The 17,525-nt window shown below is 35.5% G+C and overlaps 1 protein-coding gene across 7 annotated transcripts in view; it reads left to right on the top strand.

The window, feature by feature from the left end:
• Positions 1-17,525, top strand: part of FBXW11 (F-box and WD repeat domain containing 11) — an 80,178-nt gene that overhangs the window by 12,795 nt on the left and 49,858 nt on the right. For 3 of the 7 annotated variants that reach the window (XM_074292063.1, XM_074292064.1, XM_074292061.1), the window contains exon 2: positions 1,689-1,856. The exons of the other annotated variants lie outside the window; for them this stretch is intronic. The gene's annotated coding sequence lies outside the window, so the exon portion shown is untranslated. The remainder of the gene's footprint in view (positions 1-1,688; positions 1,857-17,525) is intronic. 7 annotated transcript variants of the gene reach the window in all.

The raw sequence follows: 17,525 nt of genomic DNA, 5'->3' as shown, positions 1-17,525 counted from the left end.
AAATTATCTAGGAGTGGCAGAGAGGATGAGGAGCAGAATAGGCTTTCTATAATAAGAAATGGGAAAATTTTGGTTAAGATTTATAAATTGTGAAGACAATAGAAAGTAGTAATCTGGTAAATATAAATTACCAAGTGTCCAGGGGAAAAATGGACCCCCACAGCACAGTTTTAAAATTTAATCTATATTTTGGAAGATTTTCAAAATTTAACAGCTAGCTCTCCTGAACTTGTAGGAGCTGACTCCAGCATGCTTCTGAATGGATAAGCTTGGGTTGTTTGCCCACAATTATACCAAATCCTGAACAATTCAGTTCTACTTCAGGTTAAATTATGTCCGAGAGACTGATAATCTTTGTTGGTAATGAAAAATTTGTGGGGCATTGGTATGGTCCATTTTATTATTATTCTTTGGGGAATTATGATTCTTTAAAAATAATGGGTATTTTTTTTTTTTTTTAATTAGTGGTCAAAATGTGAGATATTGACCTTCTATCTACCCCATTTAAGGCTGCCTTGAGGGCTAGTGATAATAGGACATAACCAAAGCATAACAAAACAAGCTCTAATGAGAATATTTTAGGTAGACACAGCCTGAGGGCTTCCTACTTTTTTGTATCTCTGTTCTTCCATCAGAGGTTTGACCTGGCTTGTCTAAACACTGAGAAAAGTCAGAAAACCTGAGGTTACTTAACTGAAACTGCACCTTCAGCTTACTCATGACTGTGGAAATCGAAGGGATCAGAGGTGCAATTTGTGGTTTAATACTGAGGGCTTTGGAATTTTCATTTTTGTCAGAATTGCTGTTGTCTCATGTGCTCTTCTGTGTTTCTTTCTCCTATAGTTGATATAGCATTCACGAAAAGAAAAACAGTAATTTAATAGTAAACTGTCACTTGAGGTTCTTTTTAGTAATAAAGTAAGCAGCCATGGGGTGAGAAACAGAGATCTGTCTTTAGGGGAGGAGGGCTCTTATCCCAGCTCTCTCATTTAACTGTGTTATCTTGGGCAAATCATATAACTTAGAGCTCAAAGTGTGTAGTCTCTATCTCTTCTAAAGAGGAGTTTCCACATCTGCACTTGAAACCTCTCTTCTGGGTCTTGGGCTGAGTTCTAATGGTTCACTGGCTTTGGTATGGCTGTTATATATATATATATATATATATATTTTTTTTTTTTCTTTTAGGTTACAAAACTGGCATTTCTACAGTTTCTTGGCATTGTTGAGTGTTTGATACTTAATAAAAATACTACAAACAGAAAGATGTCTTAAGGTATTGGAGAAGTTTAGGGCTCTGTTTTTAAGATGTCTTGGAACTTGGTTTCTAAGGTGACAACCTCCTTCCTAGTTAGTTGCTGGAGAAGCGAAAAGGAATAATAGCAATATATTTATAGCTGATAATAGGGTAAATTTTATTGGAGAATTTGTGCTTATTTAGAAATTGGTGAACCTGAATAGTTAAGGATATTCCATTGTGTGCTGCAGAGATTTTCTTATTCTCTCAATCGTTGCTATAAGGAATCTTATTCCTTAAGATTTCACACTGAGCTGGTTGGCTTAGGGTGTCGTTTTAGCCTGTTTTCTGGGACTCAGATCCACCACTCCACTGACCCTTCCATTACATAGTGGCCATTATTTGCCACTGGTGCCATGGTAGGTGTATGGATTGCTTTCTGTCTTTCCAACAGTTACCGAAGTGCATGTTTGGGATTTTGTTGAAGAAAACTGGATACAGTAAAGCAGAAGGAATCTTGGAAGATGATTGACTGCTGTCTTTTCTCAGACTAGTCTGAAAGGGAATATCCCCCACCCATTCATTCTGGATTGGTGGATCTGAAGTACAAACTATTTTCCAGGTAAGCAATTACCCTGTATTGTTTTGTTTTGTGGAATTTATTTCTTTTGAAAAAAGTTTTATTTTAAAAATATTCTTTCCCTCTACTTCCATGAGAAAATGGAATAGATAATTAGACTTTAGTGTCTTGTATCTTTGGCCTAGTGTTAGCCAATATATCTGAGGCTGCATTTCGTAGCAAACATTTCATTGAGTGTAATGAATGAGATTTAACTCTCTTCTGAAACGAATCTTAGGCCTAAATGGAATAACACTTCTTATGATTTATGAATTGAACCCCTACAGTAACTAAAGTGTGTACACATAGGATCAGTTGGGCAATGTAGTTATATTGAGAAGTGGCTTCTGAAGGATGGAGTGAAAAACTTTGTTGCAATATCATCTTGTAAGATTAATGGAATTAATGGTCATAACATAATTTATGCTGCTCTTTTTTCACACTGTGATCTTTATTTCTTTGGATATTTAGAGTTTCTCCACAAGGATGTTCAGAGATGTCATTTCAGGTTTTGTAATCTAGCATATAGATGTTAGGGTTCACATTCTCACTCGTGATAAAAAAAAGAACCAGCAGACTTCGGGTGATTTGTTGGCCTAATATTTGTTTTCCCAACTATCCATCAGAAAGAATGGAAAGCTATGTGAAAGAGTTGAGTTTATGTACTACTGAATCTCAAAAGTTGGAAGGGACCTCAAGCCATCAACAAGAATCCTTCATAATAACATACAAGTGATCATCCAGTATTTTATTTAAGTAACTCCAACAAGGGGGAATATGCTACTCCCAGGAAGGGAATAATAATTTATATAGTATTTTGTGCGACATGCTGTGCTAAGCACTTTGCAGACTAGTCTCATTTGATCCCTACAACAACTTTGTAAAAAGGTCTTTAACCTTCATTTTACTATTGGGAAAACTGAGGCAAACAGGCATAGGTGACTTGCCGAGATTATTATAACTAGAAGGTATCTGAGGCCTAATTGCCAGAGGTAATCCATTTCACATTGGAATAGTGTAGATTATTACGAAATTTATCCTTCTGCCAAGCTGTCAGTGAAACATTTTTTTCTTATATTATAAAATATGTTTTAAGCAACTACTATGTGCCAACCACTGTGCAAAGGCCTGGAAGCATAAATAAGTTAAAAGTCCTTATATTCTGGGAACTCAGTCTAATGGGGCAGATAACATGCAAACAATTGTGTATAAACTGGCTATATACAAGATAAGTAAGAGGATATTTAAGAAGGATTAGTAAAGGGTTCCCTGTAGGAGGTGGAATTTTATCTTGGTCTGGAAGGAAACAAAGGAAACCAGAAGGCAGAATTAAAGAGGAAGTGCATTCCAGGCTTGAGGATGGAACTGCCTAGTCAGAGGATGAGTCTGAAGAACAACAACAAAGAGGCTAGTGTGTGGTAATGATGGGTAGTATAAGGTCTAAGGAGACTGGAAAGATAGGGAGGGGCCTATCTTTTGAGCATCAGAGGCGATTATATTTGATTATAGGGAGTCACTGAAGTTTTTTGAGCAAGGGGTGACATAGTCAAGTTAACAGCTGGTTGAAAGAAGGATTAGAGCCAGACTTGTGGTAGAGTGATGAACCAATAGGTTGTTCCAATAGTCTGCTTGATGATGAGGGCCAGTACCACAGTGATGGCAGAGGTAAAAAGAGGACATATGTGAGAAATAACACAAAGATAACAGATGATAAGTCTTAGTGACTTCAAGGATAGAGGTGTCGTCAACAGTGTCCAAATGGGGAAGTTTAGGAAGGGGAAGGGTTTGGGAAGTATTTCAGGGTCTGATGAACTCAAAGCCAGCTTCATGCTTCTTTGAATTCTTTTTTATGAAGGTTATCTTGGTAACTTAAGTAGCTATGTAAACTTGTCTATTTAAAACATGTCCATGTAGCTGATTTTAATGATTCTTGTAGTGGCCACTTCCCACTCCCTTTCTTCCCTGTCCTTGGGAGAACAGACAATTTCTTTATAACATTAAGCAATTCTCCCAGAATTCACTTCTTTCCCTTCGTTCAATCAAGGATTCATTTTGGTCCTAAACTCCCAGAATTCATGATACTTGTCACAATATAATTTAAAAATTCCTTTAATCTTGAAAGTATTTCTTTTAGATCATTTTCCATACTGACATTCAAATTGGGCAGTGCCAGTCCTGATAAATTATGGGAGGCTTCTGAAGAATGGGACTAAGCATTATATGCATATAAGGTGAAATTGGGGGAAAGGGGAGGAGATTTTGAATTTGATAGATCAGCATCATGGACATGGCTTTTGTGATCAGTCTTCTCACCTGTTTTGTCAAATTTAGTTTGAGTATTATTAGGTGGTTTTATTAGAGCAACGATTGATAATCCTTTGGGAATTAAAAAATGTAATACATTTGAGATTATCTTTATGCAGTCTGCACTTCTAGAAAGTCACACTATGTATTGAGTCCTGTTTTCCCACTGACTTTAAATCAGAATTCTGGGGGTATATTTCCATAGGAAAACAGTTGTTTTTCAGTTGTTCCCTACTCTTTGTGATCTCTAGGGCTATACCTTCCATGGCAAAGATACTGGAGTGATTTGCCATTTCCTTCTCTTGGATCAAGGCAAACAGGTTGTGACTTGCCTATGGTCACAAAGCTAGTGCTTGAACCCTAATTTGAATTTACCTCTAATTGACTCAAGGCCCAGTGTGCTCTATCCCCTAAACCACCTACCTGTCTCTTGAATAATAAATAACATAAATATGGTATAGGAAATATGAGATTTAAGTTTGAAAGGGATTTTAGAGTTGATTTTATAGTGTAGCAAATTTCAAGTCCTAGAGAGAGGAAATGCTTTGCCCATGGTTATACTAACAATGTAAACAGGTCCAGAATTCAAACTCTGCTATTATATGATTTCCAAATTTGATGCTGTTGCCTCATCTATTCTTTGAATATTAGCTTTCATTTCAAAGAGCAGTCTGCATTTAATTTTCTCTTGAGCCCTTGTAAGAATTTGGCCAAGATGAGGATGTAGGATATTTGGAGAAAAGAAGGAGACTTTGGCTTCAACTCCGTCTCTTAAGCAACTTGGTGGAGCAGAAAGGCCTGAACATTAGGCCTGAATTCAGGAAGCCCTGAGTTCATATTTGGTCTTAGAATAGTTACTAGCTATGTAACTTTAGGCAGGTCACTTAGGGCTATTTGCCTCAGTTTTCTAAACTGTAATGGGGAGTGTAATAGTACAGGGTTTGTGAGGATCAAATGAGATTATGAATATAGCACTCAGCACAATGCCTGGTATATATTAGGTACTTCTTCCCTTTCCTTCCCTTCTCTGTAAATGAGGAGGTTAGACTAGGTTACCTATAGTGAGGATGGTCCAGCTCCCAAGTCCTCAGGACAAATAGCATTCATGTGATTTTGGGTGATTGGTCAAGTACATTCCATGCCAGCTAAGTCCCATTTCATTGGGAATTCTCACTGACTATTTGGTACTTGAATGTGTATTTAGCCATGCTATCAATGCTATTGCTCCAGATACTTAGCAGGACTCCCAAAGACATGTGGAAATCATGTTTCCAATTGCTTAGACAGTTTGCCGGCAATTTGCTTAAAGGAACACTGTCAGATATGTAAAGTGCTGACTAAATAGGACCAAAAAGAGGCTACTGACCAAAAGCAACAGCTCTACAGTTCAACTCAATATTTTTCCCCACTTTGACTTTTGTTTTCTAAGAGTTGCATATATCTGCCTCAGTTAATGAGTGATTAGTGGATACGTTTTCTTTTTTTTTTTTTTTTCTTGTGTATGTGCAATTCTTCTGAAAAAAAAAATTCCGTGTTTATGTTGTACAAGAAAAATCAGACCAAAAGGGAAAAAAACATGAGAAAAAAAATAAATAAAAAGTGAAAATATTATGCTTTAATCCATATTCAGCCTCCCTAGCTCTCACTGAATGGATACTTTTCCAGTGGGTGCATTTTCAGTGAATAAACTAAAGCTGGTTAAATTGTTTACCTTTCATTTCTTCATCAGCTTTGCTGTTCTTAGCTAAGATGGGCCCTTTACCTTTATTTATACTACATATAGCTTGTTGGAGAATGGGGAGGGGAGAAGCTTTGCAGGCCTTTGACCATCTATCTTCTTGGGACATGTTTCATTGCTCATAGAATGAGCTGCATTTCCCCCCGGAATGAGGTATTGCTAGTAAGTCTCTTGGAGCACAGCCAGGGAACGTCTGAAGTGGTATCTCATCCAGACCATGGGCAGGGCAGGGCTGTAGCCACGGAATATGTGGGGGAGAGTATGGAAGGGAAAAAGGAGAGGCCTAATCAGTCTCCACCCAGCTGGCCCCTTCTTAAAACAGCTCTTCAAGACCTCACTCTTGCCCCTCCTTTGTCCCTCCCACATGCCAGTCCTGTTTCTCTCTCCTCCAAATTCCAATCTCCTTTTTTTGCTTGCTTGCTTAAAAAAAGAAAAAAAAGTTTGCAGCTGTTCTGCCTGCAGAATTTCCTCCTCTCTCAGTGCTGGGGCCCTGAACTTCCTCTAGGAATGTTTTTTTTTTTTTTTTTAAGCCCTCTCAAATCTGGCCCATCCTCAGCCATCCTTCCTCTTGGGCTACTTGAGGTTCTTTTTGAGGGAGACTTCATTACCCACTCCATCCTTCGGAATCCTTCGCAACTATTCTTTCTACATTATAGCACTCTATTGAGAAATAAGTAGGACTTTTCTGTGAAGTTGTATGCATAAAGATTAATCTGCTCTTTTCATTCTTCTCAAGGACAGTGATGTAACATCGTCATAGGACATTTGATGACACATATCAATGGCCTTGAGACTATTATTATTAAGTATTAGTGTGGTTTTCATTTTCTGTATAAATGAAAGCGTTTTTCTTGATTTGATTGATGAATCTTTTTTTATTTTAAGGAGATGGAGGAAAGTCTGGGGCTTTTACTCATTCATTTACTGAATTCTGTGTAACAGCATACATGCCACACATACATATTCATGCTAGGTAGTTTGGTTACTTAGGTACAATGAAGTCTCTGTAAAATATGAGGTAGGATTTCTGGTATTTTATTTCAGATGACTAAGGGAAAATGAGGACTTTTTTATTTTCAACTGTCATCTTTCCATTCTGATAGAATTTTTTTCTGAAAAGGTCTTATTTCTCTATTTCCTCTTATAGTCTGATTTAATAAGATATTCTTTTTTGCTGAGTATTTAATATTGAGTACCTGCATGTTGTTCTAAAACTAAAGCCACCTTTCATTAGTGCAAAACTAAAAATATTCAACTGCTAAAATAAGATGTTTATATGAGCTCATTAAACTATAGGGACATGCTGTCTCTGTGATGGGAGAAAGGCTAAGTGAGTAAGTTAATTTCTTCATCCATAAAATGAGAAATAGTGCAAGGATCCCATATAGTGATAATTAATGTCTCGTAGGTCTATAGTACTTGACATAGCACCATTGTAAATCAACAAATGTTCTTTGAGAGGCAGCTGAATTCTGTTAGACCTGAGTTCAAATTCTGCTTGATCACTTAATTTGCTGTATAACTCTGGGCAAGTCACTAAGCCTCAGTTTTTTCATCTATAGAAATGGCTTTAAAGATAACACTTACCTTTTAGGGTTGTGAGAACAAAGTGAAATAAGTTTTTATTGAAAACCTACTGTGTGCAAGATACTGGGCTACATTTGTATTATATGTACAAAGATGTTTCAAAACGTAATTTCTTGTGGAATATTATTTGAAGATCATGCTTTTCATCAGTTCACATTGTTAATTCCACCCAGTTATTCCACAGTTAATATGGTTGGGTCTTACTTGATTCTTACAAAATAAAACATCTTTTCATTGCCTACCATGTAGAATAGCATGGGGTATTTGATTACTTAGATTCCCTTTGATTATGTATACTATTCTCACTATTACATCCCACCAGAAATGGTCTTGTGGATACTTTTGTTTCTGTATTGGTTATAGCTTTTCTCACTTGAATTGTATACAGATGGTCACTGTATTTTTTTTCACTTGGGATCCAAGTAGTGCTACAGAGACTTTGCCTTTATAAATCTTGCTTCATTATCTACCTCTCTCCCCATTACAGTATGGGCTAATGCCTCTTACAGGAGTTCTATTTCTGGTGTGAGCCACAGGAAACAGACGACATCTGTGCTTTGTAGGCCCTTTGGCTCATCATTGATATCCAAATACAATTCCCAAGAGTGATCTGACTTCACAGTTTTCCAGTTTGGACTATGGCAATTTTGAATCACCTTCACTAAGTAAGGAATAACTCATGTTTATTCTAAAATTAATAACTTATTTTTCAGATTTTACCTGAAAAATCGGTAGACTATGTTAGGATGCTTAATTCTAGAAGGCTTTTTTTCTTTTCTTTTTTTTTTTTTCTTACATAGAATCAAGGAGTTAGACTAGATGATTTGTGAGGTCTTTTCATTATCTAGATTCATGATCTTCTAATCCTAGAATTCTTGTCTACCCATTATAGTATGGTGATAACAGGACAGTAAATGCTATCTAGCAGTGTGTTGCAAAAAACACTGTTAATACCATTTGTATATGAATTTGATCAGAAATGTGAGAAAAAGGGGAAGGTATAGCATATATATTATATGCCAGGAACTGTGCTTTTTAAAATCATTATCTCATTTGATCCTCACAACAACCTTTGTGAGGGTAGTGTTTTTGTCCTTGAGAAAAGACTGAAGCTAATTGACTTGCCCTAGGTCACATAGCTAGTAAATGTTTGAGGCTGGATTTGAACTACCTCTTCTAGGCCTAGAGTTCTAACCATTGTTCTACCAGCTATCATCATCAGTTTCATTCATCACCTTTTATTACCCTCTCACTGTTTTTTTCATAAAATTTTTAGTTTGGGAGACAAGAGAATACCTAGGAAGAGATAAGGGGTTAAATCTAATTTTTGTTTTGGACCATAATTCCAGTTTTTTTTTTTTGTTTTTTTTTTTAATAGATGGTTTTCCACAAAGAAAGTATAGCCAACTTTGAATTATGATCTATGTAGAGCCAGTCTTGCTTATAAGTGCCCCCTTTCTGTTTAAGATCTTGGTTGATATTTTTCAATACTTTTGTTTTTTCTTACTTTCCATATAACCTACAATGAAGCTTTGAAACCCAAAACAATTCTCTTCTCCAGACCAGAGCCAGGAAAAGAAAAATGGAGCTGCATTGCACTTCATGATGGATAGTGATACTTATTCCACTCCCTAGCATGACATAGGTAGCATGATCATAGGACAGGGAGAGCCTAGTTTTAAAACCAATCAATATACATTTATTTAAGTGCTTGTTATATGACAAGCACTTTGATAAGCACTAAGAAAACAAAAAGAGGCAAGATAGGACAATCTTGAGTCAAAGTTATACAAAGATATACAAAGCAAGCTACATACAGTATAGGGAATAATTAATACAGGGAGGGCACTTACTCAAAGGTGTTTATGAATGCATCTGGTAAGTGATCTTTTAATTGGGACTGAAGGGAAGCCACTAGGCAGAGATGAACAACAATATTCTAGGCACAGGGAACAACCACAACCAAGCAAGAGGGAAGTGTCAGTAAATCAAGGAATATGGGATATTGAGTAGACTAGAAAGATATAAGGCCAAAGAGCTTTAAATATCAAGCAGAGAATTGAAAGTAATAGGGAGGGGAAGTAGGGGAAGGACATGGATTAGACCTGTGCTTTAGGAAAATTGCTTTGACTGCTGAATGAAGAGTAGATTGGAATGGAGAGAGATGGAAGGAATCAGAAGTTGAGTAGGGAGATGGGATAGAAAAACTGAATTTGAATGATTTTTTAAAATTGTTTCAAATTATTTAATTTAAATTTAAATTAAGACTATGAACTTAAAGAACATAAATTATATCCTTACTTTATAAATCCAAAAATATTTCAGTGCCTAATAGAGATGCTTTATAGATAATAGAAAATAAAAACATTTATTCATGTTTGTTGATATTTACCTCAGTTCTTTCCTTTTTTTTTTCCTGAGATAATTGGAGTAAGTGATTTGCCCAGGGTCATACAGCTAAGAAGTGATATAGTGTCTGAGGCCAGCTTTTTGGGGGAGGGATGGAGACAGGGAACTTTATTGATCTATAAAGTATAAAGGGCACTTATATAAATGTGTTTACACACATTGGATTTAACATATTTTAACATGTATTTGTATTGCTTGCCATCTGGGAAGGGGGTGGAGAGGGGGAGAAGGAGGGGAAAATCTAAACCACAAGGGTCAGTGTTGAAAAATTATCCGTTCATATGTTTTGAAAATAAAAAGCTTTAAAAATAAACAAAGAAGTGAATAAATAACCAACAACAAAACCAAAAAAAAGTAACTAATCTAATCCAACTTTTTTATTTTACTATTGAATAAACTAAGGTCCAGAGAAGTAAATTAAATGGCTAGGCATTTAGTAATCCAGTAAGTAACCCAGAGCATCTTTTTAGAAGTGGAGATAGTTTTTTTTTTTTTTTTTGTTTTTTGTTTTGTTTTTTTTTTTGTATTGATATCCCAGAACCTAGCACACTCTCCAGTATATAGAAGTTTATTGATTGATAACTTCTAACTTTCTTTTGTGTGCGTGTGCTCGGGCATGTGCACTTACACAATGTAAGCACTCAAAAGTTTTGTGAATTGTTTTTAGCATAAATTAAGGTTATTACTATTTTAGTTTTAAATCATAGGGTGATCATCAAGCTGCTTACCATAGTTGATAGAGTTTAAGGTTAGGACACAGGAGTACTTGGCTTCAGATCCTACCTGTTTTTTTTTTTTGTTTTTTTTTTTTGTTTTTGAGCAGGCATTTGGGGTTAAGCAAGTTGCTCAGTCACACAGCTAGTAAGTATCTGAGGCCAAACTTGAACTCAGGTTCTCCTGACTCCAGGCCTGGGTGCTCTTATCTACTGAACCATCTAACTGCTCCCAGTCCTGCTTCTTTTTGACATGGAAATGGTCAACATTAAATGTTTCATGAAAATAATTTCTTGCTATCAGAATATGAGATACTGTGACTCTGGGGGCAAGTCAGTTAATTCCTGTGCCTCAGCCAGTTCCCTGAGTTTTTTCTGCTAAGTTTTAGATGGGTTGATGCTCCAGAGAGAATTTCCATATCTCATGAATTGACAGTTCCTTACACTGATCCCAAATCCTTCTGGTATTTCATAGTTCTTAGCACAGAGTCTACCACATACTAAGTACTTTACAAATGCTTTTTTTATTCTTTCAAATCTGACAAAACTGACATCATTCCCAGTCTGACATATAGTTATAGTCCTTCCCTTAATTTGAAGTTGTTGGGACATAGCGGGGGAGTTTTTTGGTTTCATCTACCAAGCTACCATCACTTCCCAAGCTTTTTTCTTGTTAAATGAGTTGAGATTAGTCTTTATGTTTTTCTGATCTAGAATCATTTGCACAAAGGCCTGATTAGTTTTTTGAATTTATGAAAAATGTTATTACTATTTGAGTCAATCTTTAACAAAAATACAAATTATAACTATTTTGTGTTATTAACATATATATTAATAGTTGCATTGGATGGACTTATTTTTTGTGTGTGCAGAGTTTGAGTTTGAAGTTCCAAATTCTACTTAATATTTTATTTTTTTCAATAGTATTTTATTTTTCCAGGTGAGATGTACAGATAATTTTCAACATTTATTTATTTATTTTTGCTGAGGCAATTGGGGTTAAGTGACTTGACCAGGGTCACACAGCTAGCTAGAAAGTATTAAGTATCTGAGGCCAAATTTGAATTTAGGTCTTCCTGACTTAAGGACTGGTGTTGTATTCACTGCGCCATCTAGCTGCCCCGTCAACATTCATTTTTGTAAGACTTGTGTTCCAAATTTTTTCTTCCTCCCTTGCTTCCCTCTTTCCCAAGACAGCAAGCAATCTGACATAAGTTAAATATGTATTCCTTTTACACATTTGCATATTTGTCAGGTTGTGCAAAAAGTTAGACCAAAAGGGAAAAACCATAAGAAAGAAAAAGCAAATAAATGAAAAGATGAATACTATGTTTTGATCCACATTCAGTCTTCATAGTTCTGTCTCTGGGTGCAGATGTTGTTTTCCATTCCACATCTGTTAGAATTATTTTGGATCACACATTGCTTAGAAGAGTCAAATTATCATGGTTGATAATCTGGCTGTTACTATGTACAGTGTTCTGGTTCTGCTTACTTCCCTATCAGTTTATGTAAGTCTATTTTTTGCTGAGGCAATTGGGGTTAAGTGATTTGCCCAGGGTCACAACGCTAGGAAGTATTAACACACTGGAAGGAAGTTTATTAAGTGTCTGAGGTCAAATTTGAACTCAGGTCCTCCTAACTTCAGGGCTGGTGCTCTATCCACTGTGCCATCTAGCTGCCCCATGTAAGTCTTTTACAGACTTTTCTGAAATCGGCCTGCTCATCATTTCTTACAGAATAATAATATCCATTACATTCATATGCCGTAACTCATTCAGCCATTCCCCAGTTGATGGGCATCTACTCAATTTCCAATTCCTTGACATTACAAAAAAAGCTACCGCATGCTTACACATGTAGGTCCTTTTCCCTGTTTTATGATCTCTCTGAAATACAGCTGGGTCTGTTTTATTAAAAGAAGTATTAGGAGGATTTTTTTTTTCCCAAAGTGCTTAGGAAAATGAACTTTGAAAATACCTATAGTTTCTCATAGATTCTTTTGGGTACAAAATATGAGTTATTTTTATTTTTCCCAGAAGGTTCACCAAAGTATCTGGTGAATTTGTTAGGGGTCAGTTCCAGTACTTAGCACAGTGCTTGGCATATAGTTGAAAAAAAGTAAAACTTCATGTCATGTAAATTCACATCCTGACTTTTAACAAATTCAAACTATTACATTATTCTGAATGAGTTTGCATTGTTAAAGGCGGTGGTTTTTGGCAATGTTCTGTGGCAAAACATTTGTTTTGTTACAGTCTGACACCTTAAGTGAAACAAACTTACATTAAAAGGATTCTATGTATGGATTTATACACAAGATATACTTCTTAATCATCATCTTGAAAATAATCTCTTTCTGGAGTATGAGATTATTGGTCACTGGGCAAGGGGAGAGGTGGAAATCTACTTTTGGTTTGTTCAGATGCTTGTCTTTTGTATGTTTCTTTGCTTAAAAAAACTTTTGGGAAATTGAATCAATTTGTTGAAAAGTAGCTGAATATATGAGAGTAGATGATTTGAAGAGTTTTGTAATTTAAGTTATTTTGCATGTAAGGAATGAAGGGACTAGAAAAGGAAGACACTAGTACTGTTTATATTCTAAGGTAGTAGAAGTTCTGTTCTGGGGCCGTGATAATAGAGTATTAGGAGTAGACGCATCCAGAAATCTCTCAGTGAGCAAGATGCTTTTGTGTGCTCTGGCTTACTAATGCTCTCTGACATGGTAGTATTTGAATAGGGATTGCTATGTATTTTATGATGTTAATGGCACAAAATGGGCATTGATGGTGAGTGAGCATTAACAATGCTTTCCAGCAAGGGTCTGTCTGCTAAGTAACTCACAGGAAGGTATAGGCCTTGCTTTGGGCTCAGTTTAGTTCCATCAGTTTCATTGTTCCAGCAAAATCTTAATAACTATTGCTACTCACCTTCTTCAGAAAAGGGATTTTTTTCCTAACTCATCTCCCTTTTTTAAAATGAGATAAGAATGAAAGAATGAGATTAAATTACACACTGGTGGTATGATATCTTCTTAAACCATGTCCTTAGATCTCCTGATTCCTTCAAATCTTTGAACAGGCAAATGGCTGATTACTTAGGACCACTAAACATGCCCCTCTCTACTAGAAGAGCTATAGGGGTTAAAATTGATTTTTCTTTTTTATTAGTGGTGACCAAAGAAAGAAAATAGAGGAAACTTACATAGAGGGGCCAGCACATTGTAATTACTATAGTAACTGAATCTAAAAATGATACTGTGTTGAGGAAGTGCAAATCAAGAGAACATAATTTGGAGTGGAGAAAGACATTAGAATTGCTCAGACTTCAGCATAAAAGTATCTGGCCACAATTCAAAATGTGCATCAGAGTGATGGTAGATTTTCATATATTCCTATCTCTTAATATCTTTGAATACTGTCAATTCTCTGTAGCTAAATTGGGCGGGGGAGAGGGGAAATCTAGATTTTCTCTTAGTAAAGATCAATAGAACAGGCTCTGCCTATATACTGTCCTAGAAAGTAAGCTGGATGGGACTAGGAAGTGTAATTTTTATATAAACTGCCCCTGACACTGATAGATGTACATCACTTAATAGATTTAATCCTGAATATTTTCATATAAATCATTTTCATAAAATGAATCTTATTTTAAATGAGATTGTTTCGTCATTTTCCTTAAAGATGTTTTTGTTTTCATAAATGCTGACCAGCATGGTGCCAAACATTTCAGATGCTGATCAGCATGGAGACAAACATTTTGGCCATCCTCCCTCTTGGCTATGAGGACTGATATGGCCTGGACCATCTAGTGGAGTTTTACTTTCCATGTCAGCAGAACTCCAGGCTGGACCTATTTCAGTTGGGACTTGTAAGCCGGAAATAAACTATTTTGATCAGTCTAGCTTCCTGCCACACTTCCCAGAATAGATAAGTATTCTAATCTCGCCCCTCCCTCTCCCTGACATCACCTTGAGAACTCTGATGGAATTTTTGTACTATGGATGGTTGCATTTACAAAGAAAAGGATCCAAAGATGTGGGAGAAAATGGAAGGTTATTATTATTTTTTTTTCCCAAAGGGTGTGCCCAGGTACAAACTCTGGCTAACTGTTAATTGTAGCTGTAAAATGTTTTACTAATAGAAGTATATTTCTTGGGTTTGTGGGAGAGAAGAAGTGGACTTTTAAAAAATTGTTTCTCTATTCTCAGGGTCTTGCACATTGTAAATATTTCATAAATGCTTTTGGACCAAATTGGATTTGATTATTACTTCTTTGGTGCACCAGGTAGAGAAAGTCTTACATCTAGCTTTTAAAAATTTAAGGCCTTCCAAAGCTCTTTTTAAAGTGGACATAGCCAAATAAGCCAATTAAGAAAAAAAAAAAAAAGTTTGCTTTGGTTTTGAGTTATTTGTGATGGACAGATTTATTTTAATTCCTAGATTTCTCTATTATGTAATAGAAATGTTGTTTTTTTTTTTTTTTTTTTTAACAGATATTTTCTTTTGGCACACTGATGCTTGTTAATAAATAGTCTTGGCTTCCCCTTTCTTGTTTTCCCTTTCCCTTATATGCCACTCTTAGTACATTTCTCTAGAAACAAGATTGTCCTAATGAACTAAATGAAACTGATTGGGTCATTCTCAACTTTACTGCTTATTAAGCATATAGTCTTCCTTTTTTGTTAACAATAATATGTTTAATAGCTGCGATCACATTATATATTTTAAGCAGTTAAGTCACTTTAATGGTAGATTGGGGATAATGATGTGGGAGTCTGGATCCTTTTAAGAAATCCTGTCAAGAATTCCACCTAGAATTAAAATGAAAGTTGAGAAGATGACCCAGTGTCACAATTTTCATTTCTCATATTTTGTGTACTGTTCAGTTAAGGTATTTTATTGACCTCAGGAGAAGATAATGATATAGTGGAATATACTAGAAAGCTGGAAACTTAGGCTCTGTTCTTCTTCTTACAATCTAGTGTTGAAACCTCATCTTTTGGAGACTCAGTTTCCTTATTTGTAAAAAGAGGGAGTCCAAGTACATGATATCTAGGATTTATTTTAGCTCTAATCATTTTTTGATTGCTTTTGAAAAAGATTATTTGTCAAGCTTCTACTGTGTCCAGCTCTGCCCTAGCCAGGCTTTGGCGATACAAAAACAAAAAAACAGTAGCTCCTGCCTTCAAGGAACTTATTTTTATTGGGGGAAATAAGATGAATATAAATAATAAATATTGCTCTATCTAGTAACTTAGAGAATGAAAAGAGCAGCACTAGTATCAGGATAGGTCTCATGTTAAAAGTAGCCTAAGTTGATATTTTTTAATAAGCAAGAGATTCCGAGAAGCAGAGATGAAGAAAGTATGTAATAGATAGGGAGGTGGCCTGTGCTATTTGAGGAAGAGAAAGTAGTAGGACAATTTGGATGGAAGCTTAAAGAAGAGTAATGAGCAAAAAGCATGGAAAAGTAAACTGAAAATGTCTAATCATCAAAGTGTTTTAATGCTAAACAGAGGAATTAGGAACCACTATAGGTTTGTGAACCTGGATTTTAAGAATGTCAATATTTTAAAAAAAAAAGAATAACAATTGTTAGCTGTGTGGATAATAGATAAGAGGTAAGAAACCAGAGTTAGAAACTATTGCAACAGTAAGGCAAAACTTGAAGAGGGCCTGAACTATGTTGGTAATCACTTGGGCCAGGGATGTGGTGGTTAATTCAAAAAGAATTGGATTGATGGGACAGGGTCGGGTAGAGGGACCATTCCAGCAGGTCTCTAGGTTGTAGAGTTTAGGGAAGAGACAGAATGACCTTTGTTTTCCCCTGTTGAATTTAGATAGTTACAGACCATTCAGTTGGAAGATCACAGATTTAATATGGGACTAAATTTCAGGAGAGATGATACTCGTATCTACTGACTGATGAGATCACTAAGAAACTGATCCTTGGGATTTGGAGATGATCTGGCCCAGGGCTTCTTAAACTTTTTTCCACTTGAGACCCCTTTTCATCTGAGAAATTTCATCTGGTTTCGTTTTTATGCAATCCTGGTAATAGAGGTATATAAAATAGATATAAAATAAATCAAACATTTATTGATAATAAATAATAAAGAAATTTATTTTTAAAAATCATTGATATACATAATTTATATATATATATGGTATGGTATATGTACCAAGATAAAAGGAAATTTGCATCCTAATGAGATACCCTAACCCTAAATACTTGTTTATTTTTACATAAAGAAGGAAATCTTGGCAGAATATTTGATAGCTTTTTACTGTTCACAACCCCCACATTCTATTATATATAAACTGTAAGATCCACAGTTTTAAAAGCTTTGATCTAGCAAATGAAATTAGAAAGTGAGGGTCCTTTGCAGAAAGAAAATAAGGATCGAACAGTTTTAGTAAAACCCCAGAAGAAAGAGTTCAGAAAATTTAAAGCAAGATTAGCCAAGAAATCATTTACTCTTCAAAGACATTATTGAAGAAAAAAATACATCTTGACAGGTTTTAAAAATTGGTCCCTTTATGGAAAGACATCAAATTAAAAACTGAAGCAAACTTTGCTTTGTTATAATTGTTTAGAGAAGAAATAGTCCATAGTCAGTGTGTCAGCAAACAGAAAATGACATTTTTTACCCTTTTAAAAAAATGAACTGGTAGATACCAGACTGCCATAGATCTTTTTTTCCTTTGGGCTTTATAATATATTTTGCTTTAGACTCTCCCTTCTTTGTAATTTTCACTTCAGTGTTGCCAATTTTGGTTTAGACTATACAGTGGATTTGGAGAATTATGTAAACACAGTTATTATGAGCTTACTGTACTATTTAAAGTCGATTTCTTTGATTTTGTCCTCTGGTCATTCTAATTGAACCTTTTTTCCGTTTGTGATCAGAATCTCTAA

This window comes from Sminthopsis crassicaudata, chromosome 2 (assembly GCF_048593235.1).
Source record: "Sminthopsis crassicaudata isolate SCR6 chromosome 2, ASM4859323v1, whole genome shotgun sequence".
NCBI classification, from domain to species: domain Eukaryota; kingdom Metazoa; phylum Chordata; class Mammalia; order Dasyuromorphia; family Dasyuridae; genus Sminthopsis; species Sminthopsis crassicaudata.
Note: the sequence above shows the minus strand (reverse complement) of the source record. Positions and strands in the feature narration are given on the sequence as shown.